This window comes from Mustela nivalis, assembly GCF_964662115.1.
Source record: "Mustela nivalis genome assembly, chromosome: 7".
In the NCBI taxonomy this organism is placed as follows: domain Eukaryota; kingdom Metazoa; phylum Chordata; class Mammalia; order Carnivora; family Mustelidae; genus Mustela; species Mustela nivalis.
This window is the reverse complement of record NC_139026.1, coordinates 140,775,266-140,783,830: the sequence shown is the minus strand read 5'-3', so window position 1 is coordinate 140,783,830 and position 8,565 is coordinate 140,775,266. Positions and strand designations below refer to the sequence as shown.

The window sequence follows — 8,565 nt, the reverse complement described above, 5'->3', positions numbered from 1 at the left end:
CCCTGCTGATGGTGGCTTCGGGTTGTACCTCTAGACGCTCCCACTGGGTCACCACTCGCTCCAAAAAATGGGAGGAAGAGACTCTGCCAAAGCTCTTATATTTACGGTAGGTAACGACCCGGTTGACACCAGTGGTGACATTCGCAGTGTTGCTTCCACCCCTGCCAGAGACAGTGGGCTGCGTAGGCGCCAGGGGCTGGTCTCATTTCAGGCCATCTTCCCCACCCCACCCCCCACCCCTGCCCGGTTCACACACCCCTGATGTGCCGATTGCGTGTCTGCAAGAGGGGTTGAGATCCATTTCTCGCTTAGTCTTCTCTCCTCCCTCCCTTTCCCCCTTCGCAACCCGGAAGAGCTCCGCTCTCTACAGTGAGCAGAAGGCGGAGGGAGGGGGTTCCTAGGAAGGATGCACATTTCCCAGGTTTTACTGCTCGCTGGAAGCCCGCGTGAGATGCCGTAAGCAGTTGGGGCGGTTAGGACCGCAGCGACGGCAAGAGGGGCCAAGTCTGCCTGTCATTTGTGCCTTCGGGATCTCCGGCAAGTCAGAAAAAAAAAAATAAATAAAACACAGCTGGCCCACGAGAGCAAAAACACCCAGGTCAGTGAATATCGTTACCTTTTCTTTAACTCTGCGCTCGCTTTCCCTGCTCCACGGGGAGAGAATTAAGAGGAGGTCTAGACTGCAAAGGGACAGCTGCCCCTGGAAGAAAGTGAACTAGACCCCAGTCTTGATGGCTTTTTTTTTCTGGTTACTGGCAATCTTTGGCTTTCTGCAATGACCTTGGGCGAGCATGGTGTGTGCATGTGTGTATGCCCTTGTTTGGAGGAAAAGAGCTAGTAGAGCGAAGCATGTGGACGAAAACTAAACAGAAGTATGAGAGGCGGTAGGAATGCTTGGGAAGGGCCGGACACCCGTTTCCCACTTCAGGGAGGGCGGAGGATTGGCAAAAAGAACCTCGGGAGAAGCAGCTCAGCCTTCTCCCAAGGGTGGTCTGGGTGTCAATTGTGTGTTTATTTCCCTCTGCTTACAAGTGTGTGCTTAGGCTCATTGTCTCTGCATATAATTAAAGAAACAGCTGTGCGCTGTGAGATAGAAGTTGGAGTCCAGATGTGTGGGCGTCTGGTATCCCTGGAGAGCTGGTGGCGGGAGGCACCTTTGCTTCCAGGAGCACCCTGACCCGAGTGAGAAAACCACAAGCTGTAAGGGAGGGCGCTGAGGGTTGTGGGGAGCAGCCTGGACAGAAGGGGCAAGAATTCGACTTTCTCCTGGAACATTGGACCAACAGGGCTCCAACCAGTCAGTCAGGCGCAGTTCCCCACAAACACAGAAATCGTTAAAACGCAAAGGAAGTTGATGGATCTGAACCGGAGAGTTGCTTTGATATGTCTTTTCTTCCTCTAGGGAGACCTCAGCCTGAGGGAAACTGCCTGGGCCGTTCTGTCTAGGGCTGGGGATGGAAAGGAGTCTACCGACCCCCCCCCCCCCGCCCCCGGATCTTTCCTGGGTTTGGTTCCATGTTTCTAGGCTATTTTCTCCTCCCCTTGTAGCCCACACTCACTAGGACACTGGGGGTAGTGGAACTTAAAAGCGGCAAATAATAAAGCAGCATTGGCAGTCCTCCACCCCTTAGTGGTAGTGGCAGAAAAGGTGTGTGTGTTGAGGAGTGAGGGGGAGGGAGGCTGCTGGTCCTGTGGCTGGCTTCGAGGGCAGGGGGTCCCAGTCAGGCTGGTGGAGTCCATCCAGGTGGCCAGGGCCCAAGTGGCTGATAGTGGGCAGGAGGCTGGCCAGGAGCCCTTTTAAACGTTTGTGTGATTCCGGGGAGAAGGAGAGTTTGCTGCCCGTTTCAGAGGGGAGGGGTATGGCCTCCAGGTCAGACGAGCCCCAGGTGGGTGTCTGGTCCCCGGGGCTCCCATTACTGATTTTCTTGTGGGGGTCAAGGAGGAGGTCCAGCTTGGAGGTTCCAGCAGCAGGCCAGGCCTACGGCTCCTGGCTTGAGAACCCGGCTGGGTTCAGAGGATACGGGGGAGTGGCGCTTGGTACACAGTCCCGGCAGGCCCACCCTCCCTTCCACACAAGCTGGGCTCTGCCAGCCCCGACAGGGGGTTGGGGGGAATCGCTCAGGCTTGGGGTGAGCCAGTCCTGCCAAAAAGCTCAGAGACAGGGGAAGCCGCATTTTCCTTTATTGCCATTTCCACCCTGCCTTTCCGCAGCTGATGTATGAGGTGGGGGTAAGTCGGGGGTGCAGTGAGTGGTTGGGAGTGGGCGCCCCTGGGCACTCATTGGCGGAGCCTCTGTGTCGGGCCGCCCAGCAGCTCAGGGCCACAGAGAGCGAGCGCGCCTCGGGAAGGGGCAGGTATGTGGGAGGCGGGTGGCTGAGAACCCCTCTTTTGGAATTTAAGGCGATTCGTGTCCAGGAACCTTCAGCGGTGGCAGGGAATTAGGAATCCTGATAACGTGCGTGGGGGCAGAATCCCGAAGCCCGGTGTTCTCTAGCCACAATTATCCTGATCATTTCTGGGCTGGACTGGGATGTTGTGTCCTCCGCCTCTGAGCCTTTGCACACAGAAATGTGCATTCGTTTGTGGTATGTCTTTGCGTGTGGACCGAGTATCTCGGATCACCCGCTTCTTCATGGTTGGGGGTAACTGGAGCGGGTTTAACAACCGCGGCGATCCGGTCAGGGAAACCCGGAGCTGGGGTGCGAACCCCCCCTTTGCTTCTGGTCGCTGGGCAGACTGGACTGGAGGAGGATGAGAAAGAAACCCGGGGCGCGAGGCACTGGAGCGGGGTGTGGGGGGGTCTCCCTGGGTGTCCGTCGCTGCGGGTCTGCGGGCGATGTGTGTGGTTGCTGTTTCGTTTTATGTAACAAATTGCTGGAGGTCCACGAGGTGGCAGACAGCGGAGAGCGGAGCGCGAGCCAGGCGCCTGGCGGGGAGAGGCGGCCGGGTGGACCCGGTCGGGGAGGGCGCACGCGGGAGGCCGGCTTCTTCACATCTCGGAGCCCCGCGCGCTTGCAGATTGTATTACCGGGTCTCCCGAGCGTCCAAAGGAAGACATTACAATTCGCGCTTTTAGAAGCTCGCCTCTGCGGTCGCCTCATCTGAATGAAATCATCTGCGCCCGTTTTCCCTCTCCCTGAGTGTTATGAACACCCGCCTTTCCCGTGAGGCCCACCGCCGACTGTCCAGGAACAAACACACCCCAGTTTCCCCGGCTAATCCAGAGAGGTAGAAACACCAGAACTCCAGCAGAAAGCCCGCCTCCTGTAAATGTCAAGTTGGAGTGGCTGGAGAGTCGGGTGAGCCAGGGTTTGAGGCTCGGAGCTGGGGCCGGCCAGAGGCAGTGAGGCGGCTGAACGCCGGGAGGCTAAGCCAACTGGAGCAGGTGGCCCAAGGGTACCCCTTCCCGCCTGAAAAATGCTGGGGTCTGGAGTCCGAAAGGACTCGCCCAGGAGGAAAGCCTGAGTCTAGACTCAGCGGAGCTCAACCTCAGGGCCCGTGATCCTGCTGGGAGCTGTATAAACGGCATCTGGCCTGGGAGGGCCAGGGCACCCGCTGGAACCCCTCCATCCTTTCTTCCTCTCTTGGGGTTCCCGTTGTTCCCCAGACCTCCAAGGCCCGGAGTAAGGGACAGCTGGGAGGTGCGCCCTTCTTCTGGGGTGACTCTCATTCCTTCCAAATCATCCTTCAGGGCACTCTTTCTCTCCTACCCAACACCGGGGCTCCCCCCCCAGTGCCACCCGCGACCTGTGCACCCTTAGGCTCTAAAGCAGAAATCCCCTGTCCTCTCCCTCCTTCCTCGCCCTTTCCACTACACCCCTACCTAATTTTTATCTCTATACAACCGGGGTTTTTCTCACCCAAGGAGAAGAGGGTAGCGGCAGAGGGAGGGCCAGCCTCCCCCCCAAGCTGGGGAGCCCAACCTGGCGGTGGGGAGCGGAGCAGGAGTGGGTAATCTCAGAAGGCATCTCCTCTCTGACTCTCCACCTCTCTCCCTGCTCCTCCTGGCCTGGGCGGGTTTCCTTCCGAGTTTTAAACACTGATAGATGAATAAGCAAAAAAAAAAAAAAAAAAAAAAGGTAAATCAAATCACCTCCCACCCCCAAAGCGACGGTTCATTTCCCAAGGCAGGTAGACCCTAGGCCGAGGCGGGTGGTGGGCGTGGGAACCGGGAGGAGAGCTGCGCGTGCACAACTCTTTTCGCCTGAGTACCCGTGGGTTTCCCCTTTGACGTTTCCACCTCCGGCATGTGCCCTCTGACCGTGAGTTTTGGGGTCCCCCTTTCTCTTCATTCCCCAAGTCCCCTGCTCGCGGTGTTTCATCTGAAAAAAGAACAGCCGGCATGCCCACTGCCTGCTTCTTTCTCTCCCCACTCTCTGCGTTTCAGTTCATGCGGGAAAGAGAACAGGGGTTGGATGGGAACTGCAGAGGTCCAGCATAACCTGTGTTTAACCTGCGCTGTCCCGGGGCGCCGCGTCCAAGCGGGCTCCCCCGCCATTTCATCCGTGCCGCGCACGCCCGGCGGTGGCGCCTTGGGCCGTGTCCCCGGCGTAACCCTCCCGCCCCGGCAGCTTGCGAGCTGTTTATACAGCTTTACCTGTACTATTCTCGTAACCAGTAAAAATCCTCGCCTGCCCAAGGTAACCTAATCCGAGGGCCGAGGCAGAGGAGGGGGAGGTGTGTACGCGCCAGAAGGGGGTTCTTCTCTCTTCCCGATTGGGAAGGAAATTGGGTGATGGAGGTGGGGGCCCAAGGGCCGACGAGGAAGGAGGCCTGCTTTCCACGTCCCTGTCCTCTCTGCTTTTCTCCCTCTAACAGGCATCGGGGACCCGCGCAGTGGTCGCAGCCAGGACGCGTGCTGCCAGCAGGCGAGGCGGCCCCGGGGCGCCCAGCCGGGCTAGCGAGGCCCAGGACTGGTTTCCAGGTCAGGACCTGGGTGCTCTCGTCCCGCTTTCCGCTTGCACCATTAGAACTTCCACATTTAAGACCAAAAACCAGCAGAGAGGGGAGCCGGCCTTAACCAGATCCTCCCCGCCGGCCTCTCCTTCCAGAGCGCCCCTGTGCCGCACGCAGCCAGCGCAAGGAATCGAATTAAACGCCTCTTGGCGGTTATTGTCTCTCGCTAATTGCTCCAACAATGGCCACTATTAAAATGGAGACACCCAATTAAAGGCCCCGCCGGGCAGCGCTCGGCTCCGGGCGACGAACTGGCCGCCAGCCTGGAGCTTGCAGACCGCCCCACCGCGAACCGGGCCGGTGTGGGGCGCCGGCGCCGGCCTCGGCACCTCTGGCCCCCACTTCCTCCCCAGACGTACAGCAACCGCGGCCGGTTCACACCATTTTTATTGACCGATCGCAGCCAAGGAAGATTGATCGAGCTGGAGTGGGAAAGGACTTCTCCTCCCCCCAAGCCCCGGCTCGCCAGGGCCTCGGGGCCGCGCTCCAATTTCGGGCCTTCGCTGTAGCTCTGCGCCCTCCCTGCCCCCAGCCCTGCAGGTTCCCGGCTTCATTTCTGTCTTTAACTGCGCGGCCGGGTCCGCCCAGGCCGGCGCCGAGGCTCCGGGGGGAGGGACGCGGCGTCGCGGCCCGGCTCCGCTTCTTTCTCCTGCCTGCAAATATTTGCTGCCTCGCTGGAAATCCGACTATTTCGCGCGCGCTCCGCTTGCAAAGTCCTTAAGTAAACACGCTCAAATGACCGCCCCAGGCGGCCCGAAGCACGCTCACTCCCCCTGCGCGCCGGATTAGTAACTTTATGACTTCGACCCCGAGGCTCGGCTCTCCGGTTGTCCTCCGCGGGCAGCGCGCGGGCGCCCGAGGCCGCTTCTCCCGGCACCTCGGCCCCGCGGAGCTCGCCTGGATGCGCCGGTCGCCAGGCTCGGGTGGGGCACGCTGGCCGCGTGGTTCTCCGCTCTCTGGGTCCTGCGACCCCAGGGGTGAGCCTGGGGGCACGCTCCTCCCCTCTGCGCCGCGGGCTCCGGTTCCTTGGCGGGACTGGGTGTCCCCCTTCCATCGGGGACGGGGCCTGGGCAGCCTCGGGAGGGCGGGTGGGAGGGACCTGCACTTGGGCATGTGTCTAGGGGGGTGTGTGTGGGTCCCAGCTTACCCCGACCGGGGAGAGAAAGTTAGGTTCCATTTCTTACCCTTTCCCCAAGAGGGCACACACACCCCACTCAACTTGACGCCTGCAGCAGCCGCCTCGAGGCCCGGCGTTTCGGATAGGCCGCACTGGCTCCCGCCGCCCCCGCACGGCCCTGGGCCCGGGATCCTGAGCCCCGGCCGGGGGGCTGCGCTATGGCTCGCTCGGCTCCGGGACGCTTGCCCCCAGGGTCCCGAGCGTCCAGGCCGTTCGACAGCCCCTTACCCTGGTGAGGGAGGCCTCGCGCCCTGCAGGAGCCCAGGGCCCCGCAGCGGCGGCGGCGGCGAGATCCTCCTGGGTCTCTTCGCTTCCTCCACCGGCGCTGCGCCGGCTGCTCCTGGGGAGGCCGGGGGCACTCGCTAGACCGGACCCGGGCCGGGCTTCCTGGGGAGGGGGCCGTCAGGGCTGCAGGAGGGCGCTGAGGCGTCTCTGCAGGAGGCCAGGATCCCAGCTTTGCGGGCGACGGCCGAGGGGGAGTCTGGACCACCTTTCCCCCCCTTCTCCCGGCATCGAGCCCCCTCCCCTCCCCCCGCCCGCCCGGGGAGGAGGAAGCCCGGCCTGCATTTGCCGGCGAGGCGGGTCAGGCCGGCGCCTGGCCTGGCTCAGACCCCCGCAGCCCGGCTCTCCGCCTCAGGCCACACGCTTCAGCCTCTCGCCGGCCTGGCTCCCTCCCTCCCTGCTTCCCCACGGATCCCGGGACGGACCTCGGCCCTCCCTCCCCTGTATCCCCCTCCCCTCCTTTTCCCTACCCACCCCCCTTCTCTGCGCTCCCGGCTCTGGGGCTGGGCCCGTGACGTCAAACCCAGTGTGGCGTCGGCGAGACTGGCCGGCGCGGGCCATCAAAAGAGCAACGTCCTCTTTCCCAATTACCCACTGTCAGTCCGGGAACAGGGGCGGACCGGCTGGGAATTAAATGTTAAATACCCCCTACAGGCTGGCTCCGAGACACCGGGCATCCAGCCGCAGCCCCCCACGCCTCTCTGCCAGCTTCAAACCATCCAGACCCAGGGCCTTCGAGATCTTTTATTTTTCCAAGGTGTGGGGAGGAGGAGGGGGTGGGGTGGGGGGAGGACTCTCCATCGCTGGGCCGCCCGACTCGGTGCTTTTAATTAAAACGAATAGTGCCCGCCCCCCACGTTCTGTGCCTTATCGGAGAGGGGCCGCGCCGCCCGGGAAGGCCTCGTCCCCACAAATATTTTCCCTTTGTCTTTTAAAATTGTCCTAAGCTCGCAAGTTAACATTTTCAGGTCCTGGCGTCAGCAGCTTTTTTTCTCCCGGGGACGACTCCCTTTTTCCTTTTCCCTGGCTTCCAGGTCTCGGGCCCGAAAGCCACGTTTGGGATTCCCCGCGTGACTCTGAACCGGGGTCCGGGTCTAGCGTCGCCTCGTCCCGGGCGGACGCGCCACGAAGCGCTTTTCTTTTCTTTTCTTCAACCCCCACTTGCATCCTTCATCTTAATCTCGGGGACTTTTAGCAAAAATGTGTGCGCGCTGGTCCGTCCTTGTTTATGAAGCGGTTTCCGGTGGATGGTAGACAGAAACTAAATAATTAAAAGGTTTGGAGAGCCCCGTGAGCAGCAGGAGGAGAGGCTGGCAGCTTGGCTGGCTCTAGAGAGAAGTGGTCAGAGTGAAAAGAAAAATCGATGCTTCTTTACTGGGCCGCCCTAATAAACGGGAACTAAATGGACTCAGGAGAAACGGGGGGGGGGGAGCAGTGCGTGCATGTGTTTAATTTTAGGAATTTTCTTCCTGTCCCGTATCTAGAAACTCAACCCTGATTTCTAACAAACATCAGATTTAAGAAGACGGAGACTCAGGAGAAGCTCCAAATCCAAGATCGGGAGGACCCACGTTGCCACCACTCTGAAATAAATTTTACTAATCTTCCTACAAGGATTGTGTATTAAAACAAGACATCTCTCGCCCCCCCCACCCCAACACATACACCAAGTTAGGCTGAATATTGATGATTTTCCTTGAGCGCATGAAAGGAATCCTCCAGAACTTACTTTTAGGGACGGTCTCTTGTATTTCGACTTTTTGAATCTGTAGGGAATTTAATGGGGGAGAGGAGCGAAGAGGGAATGATGGCTTCAATTCCAATGAAACCCTAAATCCAGCTCTTAGTACCGTCCGTGGGATGGCCCGAGAGGGAACCCGCACGCTCCTTGCACACACTGCCCCGGGGTGAGCGGAGGGTGGAACCTGAGTTTTCCCTTCCCGCCTGACCCCTGCTCGCCCCCGCCGCGTTTTCGGGACGGGCGGCTGCAGGAGCCCGGGCGCCGCTAGGGGATGCAGTGGCTCAAAGGACCGAGCGAGGCCGGGGAGGTTGGAGCCCGCGGGGCCGGCCAATCGCGGCCCGGCCACAGCCTCGCCCGCTGATTGGCCCCTTCCCGTCCCCGCCCCGCGGGCCCCGCCCTCTCGCCGGGG

At 60.7% G+C, this 8,565-nt stretch overlaps 1 protein-coding gene across 3 annotated transcripts in view; it reads left to right on the top strand.

Moving 5' to 3' along the window:
- Positions 1-468: 468 nt before the first annotated feature.
- GATA3 (GATA binding protein 3) overlaps positions 469-8,565 on the top strand; it is a 27,680-nt gene continuing 19,583 nt past the window's right edge. The window contains exon 1 of one of the 3 annotated variants that reach the window (XM_082738719.1): positions 469-598. The gene's annotated coding sequence lies outside the window, so the exon portion shown is untranslated. Of the gene's footprint in view, positions 599-2,309; positions 2,586-8,565 lie in introns of those variants that run through there. The other 2 variants (XM_082738721.1, XM_082738718.1) reach the window with 2 other exon arrangements.